Genomic DNA, 19396 nt, shown 5'->3' on the forward strand with positions numbered 1-19396 from the left:
CTTCCTCCCCTGTCATAACTTTGCTTTTTTTTCTTTAACAAACGAAGCCAGTTGTCCTGAATAATGTCCTAGTTCTGAGTTGTCTGATTGTATTTATTTTTGCTTCTCGACCTTGTGTTTTCTATAAACTGCAAGTTACTAAAGGCTGGAGTAGTTCAGATTAAACCTGTTTGGCAAGGATACTTTATATGTCCTACTGTGTAATTCATGTTGTGTCACATTGTGTATAATTTCAGGGTTGGCCCACTGTTAGTAATGATGAATTTGATGTTATGATTAAGGTGGAGACAGGCAGTTCTTTCTATGGTAAAAGTGTATCTTTCCTTTTAAGATCAAGTAATCTGTAGGACGATATTTGGCATCATGTCAAACAATCTTTCTCCTAAGTTTTGCCCCATGGTAGACATGGAATCAACTCTTAAAAGATACCTTTTTATTAATTGCGCACTGTTCCACCAAACTTTTACTACATTTTTAGGTGAAGAAATTCAAATATCTCCCCAGTGTTCCTTCATCCCTTGCCACCTCCCCCTAACTCATAGGAGTATGAAACAAATGACAGGCCATTCTTTAGGCTAGTGATTCTTAACCTGAGGCTCCTGAATCACCTTAAGGTAGATCTGAGATTCCTTTGGAATTAAATGAAAACTTTTGTATGTATGCATACATTCCTGGGGAGAAGATCCTCGCACAGGTAGGAAAGTAGGAGTATATGACCTCAGATGCCAATTATTTGGTAGATGTGATGGAGGGAGTACATAGTTGGAGGTTTTCTTCTGATCTGTTTCTCAAATAGGAAGTCAGATTATCAGCAGAGAGTGAGGAAATGTTGGAAATTCGAGGAAAGAGTGAAAAATTATTTTGTAAGTGTAGACTTATTTCCTCTTTCCTTAAACTTCCTGTGAATGACGATGTGAGGGAGTGAGGGGCAGTGCAGAGATGGTTGGTGCAATTCATTGGCATGCCTAGTGAGTCTGAGAAATTAGTGAAACTAGAATATTTAGAGAAGGAACTGAAAAGATAGAAGGTAGTAGTCAAGTGAAGGAGGTGCAGTTATAGTAAGGATGAGCTCTAGGGTATCGTCATGGGAGTAAGTAGTTGAAGCAAAGCAGAGGACAAGGTTATTGTAAGAAAGAAAGTCAAAGAATTGAGAGCCCGGCTTAATGGAAGGATCATCTCTGTGGATATTGAAATTATTAAGAATTATGACCATAGTTAAGACTTGGTAGTGTGGGAGATCAGAACTTGCCGTCCCAAATGTGTCTCTTCGGCCTGATTATTTTTAAGAATGAAAGACTCAGAAAGAAACTTTGTCCTTCCCACTAACTGCCTAAAAGAATTTAAGATAGAAGGCCTGTTTCAGGAAGGAACTAATACTGTAAGATAGCTATAATAAAATAAAGCAGGTGTGGTAGACAGGAAGGAACCTAGCCCTCCCCATGTCCCAGTGCCTCTGCAAGGCTTGGTGAACGTTTATTTACCAAATGTTTGCTTTCCTATCTCCATGTGAATTACCTTACTTCCCTTTCAAGTCCCAAACCACTACCCCCAAACATCCTCTTGTCTTTAGCTGAAGGTAGTATTTAACGTAGTGTCTTTGGCCATTTTGAAGGGTTACTCAGTTTTCCTGGGTTTCTCCCATGTGTACATGTTATTAAACTTTGTTTGATTTTCTCCTGTTATTCTGAATCATGTCACTTTAATTCTTAGACCAGCCAGAAGGACCTGGAGGGTAGAGGAATGGTTCTTCCTCCCCTACAGTAGCATCTGTATTTTTTGCTCTGTCAGTTAAATCAGAAAAAATGTTGATAGAGTTGTAATAAGAAGCCATCATGTTTGGTGCAAAACAACATTAACCTTTTTGGTACCTGATTTTTTTTTCCATTCCTTTGCCCCTGGGTGTGCTTAAGTCTTTGTCAACCTTGGCAATGAAAAACCAGTTTCTCATCCAGTGACACTTCTGTTTTTAGAGCAAAGGTCATACTTAAAAATTGTTGATCCCACTTTAAGCACTAGGTGTAGCTATTTGGCTTACATCCCAGGAACTAATCCTTATGGTGAGGTTTTCTCTCTTACAGACCTCTGTCTCCTACGTTCCATTATCTTCCACTGTCTTCCTTGTTCTTAGTCACTTTGCCTATGCTAAACTCACCTTTGTTAACCCTGGATCTCAGCAAGCTTCCAAGGTGACCATGAAACTGAAGATGAAGGAGTTAAAATTTCCCTGGATTAGGGAAGGTTTTCCCTGTGCCCTGTACCCACAAGGTTAACGTGGGAAACACCCAAAGTTTCTGTTTGCCTTGCAGAACAGCAGGAAGATGCTGATAGGAGGAACTTGCTGACAGCCACCTGCCTGACTAAGCATCTTGCAGGAACATTGGAAAGTCGAAATGACTGATTGTAAACTTTAGACATCAAAGACTGAAAATCCACCATGTGCAACATGTAGAACAGACAGTCACACCTGTGCAGAGGATTCTTAGAACTTTAGCCCCCAAGGTCACATTCTCCCCTTCCCCTACCTGCCAGATAAATGAGCTTCATTACTTACAGGATAAGATTGCTGGAATCTCTGTAAACAAGGTACCAGGCAACTATTTCCAAGTGACTTTATTCCAGAAAGTCCAATCTTTGTTCCTGAAAAGCTGTCTTGTCATATCTGAGCTTGGATGTTTCTCTCAAATATGATATTCCAGTCAAAGCCTTGGTTATATAACCAATGTATCCTGTGACAAGGAAAAGAAATTCTTATTGAATTTGTACAAATAACTAAATTGCAAAATAACCATACTCACTCACTCACTGAGTTTCCAAATTCTGGAGGGATGAGGTAGGGAGAAAAAGATAAATGTTTCAGTTCTGCTCACATAAGTATAATTTCACCAAATTGCTAGAAATCAGAGTTAGCATAAGAGAAACGAGGACGAGATTTCCTTAAATCTGAGAAAACAAAACAAAATAAAGATTCAATAATATTTCAAACAAATGCCACAAAAAATCATCCTCATCAGTTCTTACTGTCCTGTATAATCGATTCTTGATCTTAATCTTCTGTTAGCAGTTTTATGAGGTCATCAGTTTCTTTGTTAGAATTCTGTAATTTCTTACCCAGTTCAGTTTTACAATCTGAAAGTTTATTAGGAGCCCATGCTCTAGAGTAAGCACCAGAGTCCTTTTCCTGAATTTCTCTGAAGATGAACTATATTTTGCAAAAGCACAAAGCATCAGAGTAAAACAGCAACTATCTGCAAATGACAAAAAACTCAAAAGGGCAATTGACAAAGAAACCTGGCTACTTCTGTGACATACAACACCTCCAGATAACTAAAATTATGGCTGACAACCAGGACAGATCAGAATTTTAGGAATGTTATATAATTTAAAACATTTATGTCAATAGCATTCACTCACATAATACCACCTAAGGAAGTTTATCATTACTTATTTGACAATGCTTCTCAAGTAATTTAATAGACCAAATAAGCCTTATTAGTTTAGTATTTTCCTCCTTATAGGAAGAGAGAGCAAATTGCTTTGAGAAGTCTCAGGGGCCCTCTGAAAATCCTCAGAGAAATCCTCTTACTTCTTCCAGGCCAAAAGAAAGCCTTTATTCAGGACTTGAATATTTTTTTGAGGGAGAAACTTGTCAAAAATATCAAAAGATTTTAAAACACTTCTTCAAATAGGAAACAACGCTCACTATGAAACAATGCTCAGATATCTATCCAAAGTGGCAACAGAAACAGTCAAGAGCAGTTAAAACAGTCAAAAAATATTAAGAGAGACCTCAGTCCTCCTGAACATAGGAAATTATTTTAGGAAAATGGATTTTCTGTCTTTTAGGTAGACTTAGAGCAGGCCAAAAGTTCAAGAACATTATCCTTTGAGAGAAAACCAAATTTTAAGTTCTGCGCCAGCTTATTTTTAACATTAAAACTTGTTTACTTAATTGGATTTGCTTTAATCTTAGCCAACTTGACCAGGCATAAAACTCCTTTCTAAATTTCTTTTTCACAAACCTTCTACAACTTACTTTTTACATTCAGAATTTGTCCCATACTTGCTTTCTTCCCTTCCAGTACTTTAGGACAAATTTATCTTTCTTAACCCAACAAACAAAAATACTTCCATTATTTATACCCTCTTTACTGAAAACACACATTTTTACTTTCCTTGAATACAGAGCTGTTTTCCTTATTAATTTCAGTTGCTTTAATTATATATATTAATTAGAATTTTTAACCCTTAACAGACCCTGTAAAAACTAAAAAACTAAGCAATTATGAACCACCTTTTATATCAGCGCTCTAAACACTTTTTATAATTTCTAGGAACATGTTACTTCACAGTAATAAAACACGGGCATGTTTACTAATAGACCCAAACATCTTTTAACCTTTCTACAATAAGAAGCCAAAAGCGGATAACTTAGATACATTTAACAATAATGTTTCAGTGTTCCATCCTTTCCAAAATTGACCCAGATACTCAACAGATGTTTATCATTTAACCTGTCTTGGCAAAACTCAAGATTGTTGCCAAAAAGAATTTGGAAGCTGTTTTTTCCCCAAGTATACAGACCATAAAACAATTGTTGGTCCCACAAACTCTTACCCATTTTTGTCTATTTAAATCATTTGTTTCCAACAATTATGTTCAGATTACCCACAAAAACCTCATGAGATATTAGACAAAATTAGCTATCACTTAAAGTTATTATTTTGCTGATGAATTTCTAACAGACAACATGAGCTTATTTGACTAGTAAACCCAGGCTGCATGCCTGCATCATATCCAAATACCAACAACTCTAAGGACAAGACTATTTCAATCAAACAAACTTAAGCTTTCATTTACCAAAGGTTAATTCACATCATGTTAACTTGAAAGACATTGGGTTAATTTCTATTACATTTAGAATTTATGTAAGTGCTTACTTTAAGCCAATTAAACAGAGCTCTTGATTTTGGCCATACCATCTACAGGTAAAGTACCACACACATATAACATACATATAGACACACATACACAGAATCTCCACAACTATTGTTTTAAAATTACTGCGAGGGGCCAGCCCGGTGGCACAGCAGTTAAATGAGCATGTTCCTCTTCAGCAGCCCAGGGTTCGCCGATTCGGATCCCGGGTGCAGACATGGCACTGCTTGGCAAGCCATGCTGTGGTAGGCATCCCACATATAAAGTAGAGGAAGATGGGCACGGATGTTAGCTCAGGGCCAGTCTTCCTCAGCAAAAAGAGGAGGATTGGCAGCAGATGTTATCTTAGGGCTAATCTTCCTCAAAAAAAAAATTACTGCCAAAACTCACCAGTTATGAATCCAAATTTTGTTTTGAGCCTTTTTACTAATATTTGTAGAGAAGACGCTCAAGATGCTAGATTTTTGGCAAGCATGCTCTTATGTCATTGTTTCCGTTTTCCCCTTTTTTTTCCCTCAGTCTTAGGAATTAGTGATAGGCTAGATAGTGCCCAGAGGATTTGAAAGCTCACTGAGGTAAGGGAAATGGGTAGAACCTGAACCACCTCTAGAGCTACTTTTCCAGTCTTACAAGGGTTGTCCAAGGACAGTTGCTCTTGATTTCGCAGAAATTGGGTTGTAATTCAAATGACATTATAGGTTGATCTACCTGTCCAACTACATCATAAAGGCACAGAGAAACCCCTCAAGTTTTCTCCAAGATGGAGTTTCTGGGGCATAATCCATCCAGTTAAAAGTGTTTCTAATTAGTTAAAAGGCACCCGAGGGGTGAGTCTCCGGGGATGCTTGGGGTGTTCCCCATGGTGATAAAGCCCGTGTCTAACTGACTGCAGCTGAAGAAAGGGTGCAGAGCCTGACTGTGAGTGTCGATATGATTATAAGATTTACTGAAGTCCCACTCATCTGGGGCTCTTAGTGCCTGAGCCAGGACAAGGTGAGCCAGGGAAGCAGGAGGCAAAGGCCTTGAATGGGCGAGGGCCTGGGGCTCCCAGCACCAGGGTTGGGAGTTAAGTCCCTGGCAAAAGGTTTTCAAGTTTTTGATTTTACAGAAGGTCCAGGTTCTGCTCAAGTCCAGCTTGAACTTAATCTTGACTTGGCGACAACAGGGGAGGTGAGAAATGAGACAAAGAAAGGAGAAGAAGAGATCAGGCCTCACCTTCATGGCCTCTTCCTGAGGGTTATCAAGATAAGGGTCACACAACAGTTCCCAGGCTGGGACACACAATCCCAGCAGGACAATTTGCAGAATGAGTCACAGGTCTCCTGTCTGCACAAACAACTCAGCAGGGGACTAAAATACTCAACGAGTCAACTGCCAAGTGACCTACTTAGGGTTGCCTGGATGTTCAAGCCTGGAAACCATAGGTGGGGCTCCCAGGGGTGTAGCTTCGACACTTTAAAGATTTCTTTGTTTCTCAGTTGCAAAACTCAAAAGAAGCCCCAAATGGCTACTATAACTTTAAGAGAGATGAAAGAAAAGGGTCCATTACCTTGAAAATCCCCCCTGAGCCTAGGGCAACATCCTACCCATTGCTCCTCCTGTGGGGTTCCTATAGCAAGGAGTGATGGGGATGTCCCCCTGCATTGCATCCCTTGTATACCTTCCCTATTATGCCTGGCCCTAATAGATGCCTGGTGAATGGTCCCAGAGGTAAAAGAAGAACAGAGAAAAACAGTGAAGAACTTTCCACCGGTCTGGGGGACATTCTACCCAATTGCATTCTGGAGGCATGCCCCCAAAAAGGGGTTCCCATAGTCAACCAAAGGTTAGAGTTTGGTACTTTCCTTGAACTGGAGTCCCAGTTGGAATGAAGTCAGGAGCAATAGGGTGGGATCCCAATCCAGCCTTAGGAAAAGAAACCTGCCATGGGAGTCTTTGAATAGGAATCAGATCAGATCAAGTCAGGACGTCCTCAGCTTCCCAGAGGATGGTATAGATCTGTATGCAGGGCAGGACACCTCGGACTTCCCTCCCTGGGGCAGCCTTGATCCTCAACACATATGAATTTGTAATTGTCACCATTTTTAGTGTTTCTATTATCTATATATTAAATATCATAGTTTAATTTTTCAATTTCATATTGTTGGACATGTAGGTTAATGTTGTCACTTTTATACGCAGTGGTGTAATAACCATCTTTAAGCTTCCATCACTATGCACCTGTTGAATTATTTTCTTGGTACATTCCTGAAGTTCATGTACTTTCTGGGTCAAAGGGAATAAACATTTTTAAGAATTTTCATATAACACCTGGTAATGTTTTACCAGTTTACATTCCCACTAGTCTTGTCAAACAACAAAAATAATATTATTAACAGTACTAATAGCAAGCATCTATTAAATAATTACTATGCACCAATCACATGTCAAATACAAGTTACCAAATTTAATCAATAGCAATTTCTTCCCGACCTTACTTATTTTTAGTCTTTGACAAATTAATAGATGCAAATTTATAGCTTGTTTTAATTTGCATGTTTTGATAATGGTTATGTTGGTCTTCTGTGTCTATTAATCTCTGCAACCTTTTGATATTTTTCCACTGGAGTGCTATCTTTCTTTTGATATTTCCTTTCTGTTCTCCAGGTCATATATTTGGAAACCCTTTATGCCGAGGACATTTCAGGTTTCAAATCAATGGCAAGAGGATAGGGTTTTCATAATGAAATCATAGAAGAAAATATTATCAAGTTAAAGCTGTGGATGCAAAATAACCAATAACCATTCTATAGATAAGAGAGAGAAGGTGAGTTTTTACTTGAGCCAAGCTGAAGATTATAACTCAGGAGGGCAGTTTCTGCAAAGGAAGAAAGTGTACCAGAGAAGCATGGTTTTCAGTACCATTTTATACCTTTTTAGAACAAAGTACATTAAACACGCTCATGATAAATATTAATCAAAGTTTCAAAGAGGTAGTCAGTTTCAAATTAGCATGTCAATGTGACCCTGATGTCTAGGAAAGGGAGCTTGTTTTCAGAAGTACTAGTATGGGTGCTACCTATGCTGGTGGGCATAGGAGAGGAAGTATACATTCTATCTTAGAAGAACGCATTCTTTTACTTTGAGAAGTTTAGTGCATTCTTTAATGGTTAAAGCAGATTTATGATGTATATTTGATAGGTCATAAGTCAGGCCAAAATAGAAGTTTTGAACCAGAATAGCTGCCCCATACCTCAATATGTGAAAATCTCTTGTCAAGGCAGAAAGGACCTTTTATTATTTTGTTGTTAGCTATGTTTAAAATAGTTTCATTATTATATACATAATTTTCTATAGTATACATATTTAAAATGTGATCAGTTTTCTGTTACAATCTGGTGTGAAAAAGACTGGACAGATTCTCACCAAAATTTGAAGGTATGTCTGGAAGAGTCTACCTGAACATATAGAATTGGTAGCAAACATGAAATTTACTTTAGGGGATCCCAGGAGGCACTATAAAGATATAACCAGTCATTGCCCAGAAAAGCTGGAAGTGAGATATAGTGAGAGGCTTATATGGTTGCCAATCACAAGAAACATTCTACATGTGTTACGTGCTGTGGACGCCAAACTAGCAGTTGGAAAGAAAAGGAAACAGGAAATTTTATCCATCTAATTGAAGGGAGGAGGAAGGAAAAAAGGAGAAAAAAAAAGAATGGTAAACAGGACACAAAGGTAATAGGACAGAAATTAAATAAATCTATCACTAATCATAAAATTACCTGCTGAAAGATTATCATATGTGTTACAAGAGACATGCAGAAGACAAAATCGTACAGAAAGAATGAAAATAAAGACATGGAAAATACTTGTATGTACTTAGCAACAGAGTGTGGGCCCAAAAAGAGCAAAAATAATAGATATATTGAAAAGCTGACAAATCTGCAATCTCATTGGGAAATTTTAACATACCACCATCAGAAATTAGTAACTCAATCAGAAAATAATTAATAATATAGATTGACAACAAAATTAGCATGTGCAATCATATACACGTTTGTGCATAACAGAGAAAACAAATTTTTGTATTAAAGTGCACAGGAATATTTTCAATAATTGTATTCAATTTCAAAAGAGAAACCTCAACAAATTTCTTTGAACTAATGCTATATTCTCTGATAAGTTTCCATGTATTTGGAAACTTAAAAATGGACTCAAATGACTCATAAGGGGAAATCAAGAAAAATATTTGAACTCTTTAATAATGAATCACATATTAAAATCCATGGGCTAAGTTAGGGGAAAATTTACTACTTAAAAACATTTTTGGGGCCGGCCCAGTGGCGCAGCAGTTAAGTGCGAATGTTCTGCTTCGGCAGCCCAGGGTTCTTTGGTTCGGATCCCGGGTACGGACATGGCACCACTTGGCAAGCCATGCTTTGGCTGGTGTCCCACATATAAAGCAGAGGAAGATGGGCATGGATGTTAGCTCAGGGCCAGTCTTCCTCGGCAAAAAGAAGAGGATTGGCAGCAGATGTTAGCTCAGGGCTAATCTTCCTCAAAAACATAAAACATTTTTTAGATGACCAAGAATAAGTGAAGCATTCAATTCGAAAAGCTAGACAAAGAACAAAGTAAATTCAAATAAAATAAAAGGTCTTGTAGAAATAAGAGCAGAAATTAATGTAGAAGAAAACAAGTAATAAAATCAACAAAATCAAAAACTGATTCTTTAATAAAATGAATATACCTCTAGCAAGACTGAGGAAAAGATGAGAAAATGTATGGTGTTAGAAATAATAAAAGGGATAACTATAGATTTAGTTAGATTTTAAAGAATCAGAGAATGGATGAAAAGTTTTATAGAAACAGACAAAATAGATATCTTTCTAGAAATATGTAAATTACCAAAATTGTATTCAGAAGAAAGAAACAGTAACCTGAATAAACTATTAACCACCCTCCAATCACATTGCTTTCAGATGCCAGCTCCAGATATAGGTATATTCTTTCAAGAGACAGGTAATGTCTATTGTAGACAAACTATTTCAGAGAATGGAAAAAGTGAGCTATTTTTATTAAGGTAATATTACCTTGGTACTAAAACTAGACAAGGATAACTCAAGAAAAGAGTATCAGTGCCGGGACCGTGGTCAAGTGGTTAAGTTCCTGCGCTCCACTTCGGTGGCCTGGGGTTTCACCGAAAGGTTTGAATCCTGGGTTCCGACACGGCATTGCTCATCAGAGGCGGCATCACATGCCACAACTAGAGGGACCCACAGCTGAAAATACACAACTATGTACCGGGGGGCTTTGGGGAGAAAAAGGAAAAATAAAATCTTTAAAAAAAAGAAAGAAAGAAAAGAAAAGAGTATCATTATTATGGACAAGCAAAATAAATTCAGCAGCATATAAAAAATACATTGGGGCAGGCCCCGGGGCTGAGTGGTTAAGTTCATGCACAGTAGATAGGTCTGATACTGAACAAGTGTGGCACTTGACCTCCAGAGACATCTGAACAATGAATGTACCGTATGCCTTCTGTCATCCTCTCTGAGGAATGCATTTCCAGATTCTTCAGTATGTCTTCATGTTGGATATATGGATTACATAACCACACTGGTGATTTACATTTTGTATAGCATTCTGCTTGGGTTTTTTTTTTTTTTCTGAATGGTCTTTATTATCCCCTACTTCCTTGAGCTCTGCCACAGCTACCCTTAAGATATCTGCCATGCATCTGATTCAGTCTTGCCCAGGCCATGAATTAGAGAGAACAAAGCCTAGATATATATTTGGAGTTATCTCTCCTCCTGATAGTGGAGTCTAAAAATAATCTGCTGCCCTAATCTGTACCTTTGCTCTGAGTGTCTAGAGGTTAGCACTGAAGTATAACCTCCTAATTGCCTTCATCGTGAATGGATAGAATTCTTATCTAACATGTCTTCCTCTGTCCCCGGAGTTTAATTTCTCAGTTTTGCTTGGATCCGAGTGTCCGACCATTCCCTCAGTGTTTTAGTTCCCTGAAAAGACTAGAGACCGGCCCTAATGCCCAATTAGATGGCTGTGGACTATGAAAGCCCTGTTGTTTTAACTTGGGCTGCTGTAATAAAATACCACAAACTGAGTGACTTGAACAACAGACATTTATTTTCTCACAGTTCTGGGGCTGGGAAGTCTGAGATCAGGGTGCCAGCATGGTTGGATTCTGGTGAAGTTCCTCACTTGCAGATGACCACCTTCTTGTTACATCCTCAAATGACCTTTTCTCAATGGGCAGGGAGAGAGTCTTTCCTTATAAGGATACTAATCCCATTATGAGGGTCTCCATGACTTCATCTAAATCTAATTATATCCCAAAGGCCCCACCTCCAAACAGCAACACATTTAGGGTTAGGACTTCAACATACAAATTTTGAGAATTTTGAGAATATGCAAACATCCAGTCCATAACACCTACCAAGCTTCTAGTAGTCCCTTCCCCCAAAGGTTAATTTCTCTTCTTTCCTCTTTACCCTTTACTTGAGCAGACATCTGAGAAGATGTCTGTACATCTTCATAAATACCAAGAATATCTATCAAATTGACGACTGACTAAGGGTCTTAAATTTTCCCACTGATTCCAAATTTTTGGCCACTGACTTCAGCCTAAATAACCCTGAGTTTGTCACACTAACTTGAAGTTGGTTTTGGATTGCTGACCCTGTCTTGGGGATGGAAGGAGATATATCTAAATTGCTGCTCCCATATGGCCTGTTGCCAACTGAAAGGAACAAAAGTATTTGATGTTTTAGAAAAAAATTACCAGACTTATAACTTAGTTTAAGCAGGAATTTTTTAAAGGAATTTTATCTATCTATTTATTTATTTATTCATTTTATTTTTGGTGAGGAAGATTGGCCCTGAGCTAGCATCTGTTCCAGTCTTCCTCTATTTTGTATGTGGAATGCCACCACAGCATGACTTGATCAGCAGTGTGTAAGTCCGTGCCGGGAATCCAAACCCATGAACACTGGGCCACCAGAACAGACCACACAACCTTAACCACTGTGCCACCGGGCCAGCCCCAGGAGTTCTTTTTTTCATGGTTTGAAATAACTCACCATACCTAGAGCTTCTGTCACTATTTCATTCAGATTAGAGTGTATACTCTCGTCCACGGATTCCTCTATGATTGGCCTTTAGGGGTTCGTGAATTCCTGAAATCATGGGCAGGTTTATGTGTACACATGTTCATTTTTCTGGTAGTTGCTCCCTGACTTTCAGGAGATTATCAAAGGGGTCTCAGAATCACTGTTCTATTTTATTTGCCTCCTGCACACAAAAGTAGATCCACACCCAAAAAGAGGCACCAGAAGCTAAATATCCTTTTGTATTTAGCTTAAACTTATTTTACCAAACCAACTTCCTAAGTCATAGCCTCAAGCCAATTGACTTTTTCTTTTTTTTAAGATTTTATTTTTTCCTTTTTCTCCCCAAAGCCCCCCGGTACATAGTTGTGTATTCTTCGTTGTGGGTTCCTCTAGTTGTGGCATGTGGGGCGCTGCCTCAGCGTGGTCTGACGAGCAGTGCCATGTCCGCGCCCAGGATTCGAAACAACGAAACACTGGGCCGCCTGCAGCAGAGCGCGCGAACTTAACCACTCCGCCACGGGGCCAGCCCCAAGCCAATTGACTTTTTGTATCCTGGATCTGTGTGGCTTTTCTATTTTCCTTGATTAACTTTATGCACCAGCTTGGGAATCAATCATACCTGAGTTGATGCCCTGGCTCTTATACCTTCTAATCATGTCTTCTTGGACAAATTATTTAAACTTCTGAACCTTAGAGTCTATAAACTTGTTGGATTCTTGAGAGGTTTAATTAAGATATATGTATTTAAGTGTGTAGAGTGGCCTTTGTCACAAAAACAAGATTTTCAACAAATTCTCTTCCTGCTTTAAAAAAAATCAACTCTTTTGAGATATAACTTATATTCAATAAAACTCACCATTTCCATGAGTTTTGACAAAGCATACAGCATCCCAATAAAGAGATGGAATATTTCCATCACTCCCAAAGCCCTAACTACTTTTTTATCTCTGATATTCAGAAACCTGGACACTCTTGACCACAAATAAAAGACTATAACTCTTTGATTCTAACATTTACGTTCTGAGTCTAAGAGAGTCAACATCATCTTCTACCTCTTGGCCCACTGGATTGTTGGCACCTATTTGATGACTCTAACCTTAGATATTTGTCTAGCTTTTTTCATGTTCTGGTCCCTGCATCATCAGCAATTTCTCATTCCAGCTTATATCTTGATGTAACACTTCCTATCCTTTATGAATCACCTTTCTTCTATTGTGGCAGCCATAAGATCCTTTCACAAATATTCTTGTTCTCTTCATTTGGGCATATGGTACAATTGTACGTTTTTACCTCTTTGATGAGTGGCCATATGACTTTGTCTCTTGCTTTGGCCAATGAAATGAGAGAAATGACATGTCTCATTTGGGCTGAAGTCTTTAAGAGCCAGTGTACCACACTGCCACAGAAACAGCATTACAGATTTCGGAGGCTCCATTAACCTAGGTCCTGGAGTAAGGAGATGTGAAGCAGAGTTCCTCACCCAACTGTATCCTAAGTGAGAAATAAACCTTTATTATCTAAAGCCACTAAAATTTTGGAAATGTTGTTTACTGCAGTATAATCTAGCACATCCTGAGTGATTCAAATACCATCCCCCTCCCTGCAAGCAGCCTCACAGAAAGGTAGGCTGGTGGGGAGGCACGGAGCACCAAGACCACGTGCTCCCCCTCCCCTACCTAAAACCCCAGATAAAAACACCTACCTTTTTCCCTTCGAGGAGGTGGATCTGAGTTTTAGCTCCCACCCTCTCATCTGGGTGCCTTTTGAAAATAAAAGGCCCTTTCCTTGCCATAAGCCTGGTGTTCCAATTTTTAATTTTTGACCCCTCTTGTGTGATGGGTAAACAAACTTGTGTTTGTGTTTAGTAACACTATCAGTGAAGATTTCTACAGTGTTTTTATGTGAACTCTAATTTGTTTTAATGTCACATTGACATTTTCTTACCTTATTCCTACACACTGTAACTGTTGAATGCTACTCCAGCAAAATTCAGCAGATAAAGCTGGTCTCTTCTGTGGTTCTTCTTTACAGGCCCAGATCTCTGTACCAATTACTCTAGTTCACTGACAGAGGATGATCTCACTCCCTTGAGGCTAAGCTCAGTTAAGAGTGGCTTATGGTTGGGGCTTAAGGTTGCCGATAATAATGTTTAGCAATTTTTGTACCCATATATGGGTTTGGCTTGCTCAGGATTGATTGGGTCTACCATTTTGTGATTCTAAAACCTGAAGAATCACTTTATTCTTTTAAATTCTCAAAGCACAAAGGATCTATTCTGTCTCTCTTTTCCAAGACAATGGTGCATTGCCTGTCTTCCTACGAGAGAACACTGTCAATAACTTTAGGCATTACTAAAGGAAGCTACCTTTTGAGGGAGGCTATCTGCAGTAACTCACTCTTCTATAGGAGATGCTGGTAATTCCAAAGGGCCTGTGCCTATCCTTCTAGAGTGGAGGGATGATGGGTGAGTGGAGAGTTTCAGTGAGTCTCCATTGCATTACTACACCTCTCACTGGAGAAAAGCACAAAAAGTGTGATCTTTAGTAGGCTGTCCCACTACGTGAATTAAGGTTAAAAAGAATCAACAATAGAAAAGAATGTTTTCTAATTCTAACCCAGGATGAAAATACAAAAAAAACCCTTGATAATATAACAATTTGGCAATAGTGTAAGTTTAAGAGCATATTTCTTACACAGAATCATTGCTCTTCAACAACAACAGGGTGACAATTTTTTAAAACAAATACATTTTAAAAAACAGAATAGGTGGACTCAATTCTTCTATCCAAGAGTATTTCTTCCACTTGTGCTCTAAAGCCCATCTCCTTGGACTGTTAGTATTTCAATTTACTCAAGTCTATCCCATCATTTCAAAGAAATCCTCTTTTAATGTCATATCTTCCTTGACCTATGTTCCCATTTCTCTGTTCTCATTCATAGCCATATTTCTTGAAAGAATTGTTTATATCTTCTCTCTCGTCATCCTCCTCTTATTCACTGATTTGTGTATATTTTTTGATCAATCTAACAATATTTACTGAATTCTTACTATGTGGTCAGGTGTTGTTCCAAGTAATGGGGACACAGCAGTAAAAAAAAAAAAAAAAAAAAAAAAACCAACAGTATTCTTGCTCAAGAGCCATCATTTCAATAGGTTTTACAGGTGAAAAACAAAGAAAAAATAGACAGGATAATTTCAGATGGTGATAATGCTAAGAAGAAAAGAATCTTGATAAAAATGGAAATTAACATGGACTGATGTCTCCCTCTCTCCTGCTTACCAAGGAGATGCTACAGAAAAGAGAGAAAATTGAAGCAATAAGAATAGAATTTTCACAAATTCTCACTGCCATCTCTTTCCACCCACTACCATCTGTACTTTTATACCCTGCCTTCTCTGCTGTTATTTGTAGATAACTCTCCATTTTTCTGGTAGAAGGCCAAATCCTCTGCTTGTATAATAGAAAGCATCCCTTATTGCCTTCTCAAAGATATCATTTTAACAATTCTGATTTTCCTCTTCTGCATCTTTTTATTTATTTATTTATTTTTTTGAGGAAGATTAGCCCTGAGCTAACATCTGCTGCCAATCCTTCTCTTTTGCTTAGGAAAACTGGCCCTCAGCTAACATCCCTGCCCATCTTCCTGTACTATTTTTTTTTTATGTGGGACACCTGCCACAGCATGGCTTGACAAACAGTGCATAGGTCCACACCCGGGATCCGAAACGGCGAACCCCAGGCTGCCAAAGCAGAACGTGTGAACTTAACCACTGTGCCACCGGGCTGGCCTTGCTCATCTGCATCTTAACTTTTGCCTTCTTTACTTGATCATTTCCATTAGCATACAAATATGATATTCTCTCTCTCATCTTAAAAAAAAATCTTGGCTACATTTCCCCCTCCGGCTATTTTCCTATTTCATTTCTCTTCTTTACAGCAAAACTCGTCTCCAGTTCTTGTCCTCATGTTTTCTCTTAAACCTTCCCAACCTAGGCTTTTGCTCCACCACTCCACCAAAACTTTTTAAAGATATGTTTCCCATTTTGCTAAATCTAACAGTCAATTCTTCTTTTTTTTTTTTTTTTTGAGGAAGATTAGCCCTGAGCTAACATCTGCCGACAATCCTCCTCTTTTTGCTGGGGAAGATTGGCCCTGAGCTAACATCCGTGCCCATCTTCCTCTATTTTATATGTGGGATGCCTGCCACAGCATGGCTTGATAAGCAGTGCATAGGTCTGCACCCAGGATCTAAACTGGCGAACCCCGGGCCACCAAAGCAGAACATGCAAACTTAACCACCATGCTACTGGGCCAGCCCCTAATGGTCAATCCTTTGTCCTCATCCTGCTTGACATAGCAGCAGCATTTGACAGAGTTGATAACTTCCTCCTTCTGGAATCATTTTCTTCACTTGACCTCCAGGATATTCCACTTTCTTGTTTTTCTCTTACCTCACTGATCTCTACATCTCAGTCTCCTTTACTAGTTTCTCCTCATCTCCTGAACTTGTAAACATTAGTGGGAGCCAGGGCTCTGCTCTCAGAACTCTTCCTTTTTTAATTAGTATTCACACCCTTCCCCATCTTTATCAGTCTCATGACTTAAAATACAATAATGCCTTGGGATAGGAAACATTTCACTAACTGGAATCTAGATATAACTTTATTGTCCAGTGTGAAAAATAAATGACAAGCAATAGGATATACTGGAGTATATGAGGAAGCCATTCAGTGTACAACTAATTTGGCCTGAACTTGTTTTTCCAAAAGGGCCTGACATGGCTATTGAGCATGCATTATATATCTGCTTTAAGTATTTACTATGTCCCAAAGACAAGAACAATGCCCTTAAAAATAAGAATGTAACTTCCCCCACATCAGCATTTCCTTAAGGATAAGCATCTCTTGCTAGGCTATGGATCGATGGTTGACCTGCTGTGACTACCCACATCAAGACCACTGACCTGCTACATTCATGGAAATGCTGTGCTGGCAAAGCAACCTCATGACTATTGTAAAATGGACATTCCAGTCATATGTGATACATACTCTTTGACGGTATATAACTATTCTCTACACCCCCACTCCTTTGGAGTGCTCCATTCCTTTGTGAAAGGACTCTCCTGGCCTATATGGTTCTCAGATCTGGCTCACAATAAACTCACCCCAATTTTGGTTTATAGATTGGTTATGGATTATTTGTGTTGACAATTGGATCAAGTCTTCCACTCAATGCCCATTCTCAAATGTATGTGGGCAATCTAAAGTTCTTATCTTCTAGGGAGTGGAGGATGGAGAGAGTAAATCCAGATGGGCAAACAGCAAGTAACCCTTTTGGAGAAATCAGGAGGCAGATGGTGTGTCCTCCAAATCCTGGCCTAAATCCCAGATGGGGCTGCTGAAATGGGTGTTCACTAACTGGGAGATTCCTGAGATCACTGCCCCTTTCTGAAAGTCCAAGCCAGCCAGAAGCCAAAATATAACCTGATGGTTAAGCCAAAATGGAAAACTGCCCCCATGGCACCAAACTAACCCAGGCCTAAATGAATTCAGATGGCACAGCCAGACCCCCAGAATTCCTGGCTAACTGTTCAGGCTCAACTTGGTTACTTCACTGTAAATATCTTTCCAACTAAATTTCTGGTACCTGAATTTCAACAATTCTTTGAGCCCAGTAGGCCCTGTAATCCATTGCACTGACATCCTCGCCCTGTCCATACCCCTTTACGTCTTCACTTCCTCTGCTAGTTCCATCACTCTATTCATTCCTTTGCATATACTCTGACATATTCCTGTGCATGTCTTTTAGGAGATGTATAGTGGTATTGTCTTGCAGTTTTCATTTGTATTTCCCTGGGGACTAATGTAGTTAAACTTCTTTTATGTGTTAATAGGCCATTTGGATTTCTTCTTTTGGGAAGGACCTTTCTTTTGTCACTGTAGGGTGGCAGAATATGCCACCAAGATATGACTCTTTGGTATAAGGATTATTTTGAGCTGATTATTTTGAGAAACTGTGGACACTGGAGAAGCTCTGAAAACACGGTAGAAGTTACTGTTTTGTAAAGGAAATTTTACATGTATAAAGGAAATTTACATTAGAAAGTGACCTATATCAGGAAGGGAACTATTAGTTGAACTTCTCACCTGAGGGTTTTGTCTGTAGGGCAGGACATTTGTTTACCAAACATTTCCTCCTTTCACCTTCCTGTGAATTGCCTTACCTGCCCGCCCCCAACATCTTTCCTTTGTCTTTAGCTGAAGATGATATTTAAAGTACTGTCTTGAGTCATCCTCTGCAGTTTTGCTCCATTTTTCTGAGAATCTCCCATGTATTGGGGAAGAAAGGTTTTCCTTGACACTCTTAGGATCCCTAGCTAGGTCTGAAAATTAAACTGACAAAAGACAGATTAACAGGAGAAAAGCATATAGATTTATTAAATTTTTACATGTACATGGAAGCCTTCACAAGAGAATGAAGACCTGAAGAAGTGACCAGAGCAGGAAGCTTTTATATCTTTTCAAAATCATAAATTTGTGAAGAATTGACAAGACAGAGGTTTTTGGGCTAGAGGTAGTAAATGGCAGTAGCGGGAAGATGAGGGTTAGTTTAACAAGGTTTGTTTGTACCGATTTCTCCACCCCAAATTCCCTGTCTCTGGTGACAAGAATGTCTTGTCAACGAAAATAATCCATAATCAATCTATAAATGAAAACTTGGGTGAGTTTATTCTGAGCCAAAATGTGAGGACCATGGCCTGGGGCCTTCCTTCCCAAAGGAAGGAAGGGTACCAAAGGAGTGGGTGTACAGAGTGGTTATATACTCTCAAAGAGGATGTTTCATATATATGATTGAAATGTCCTTTTTACAATAGTCACAAGACTGCTTTGTCAGCACAGTGATTGATGGACACAGCAGGTAGTAGGTCTGCTGTCTCAGTGGACACAGCAGGGTGGCAGATTTGTTGTCTTGAGCTGGGTGGTCACCGGTGAGCACAGCAATCAGTTCCTAGCCTAAGGAAAGATGCTTGTCCTTAAGGAAATGCCAATGTGGGGGGAAGTTGCACCTTTATCTTAAGGCCATTTGTTCTTATCTTTGGGACATAGCAAATGCTTAAGCAGATATACAATGCATGTTCAACGGCCATGTCAGGCTCTTTTGGAAAAAAAGTCAGGCTGAATTAGATTTACACCAAATGGCTTCGTCATATACTCCAATATATCCTATTGATTGCTATTTCTATTTGTCAGCCTTCCCTCCTCCTGGTGTCTTCTCAAACTCTTTCAGCTTAAGATATTCATTATGCCAAGGTACCATAGTTTGGGGTAGTATGTCCTGAACCCC

This window comes from Equus przewalskii, chromosome 24 (assembly GCF_037783145.1).
Source record: "Equus przewalskii isolate Varuska chromosome 24, EquPr2, whole genome shotgun sequence".
NCBI classification, from domain to species: domain Eukaryota; kingdom Metazoa; phylum Chordata; class Mammalia; order Perissodactyla; family Equidae; genus Equus; species Equus przewalskii.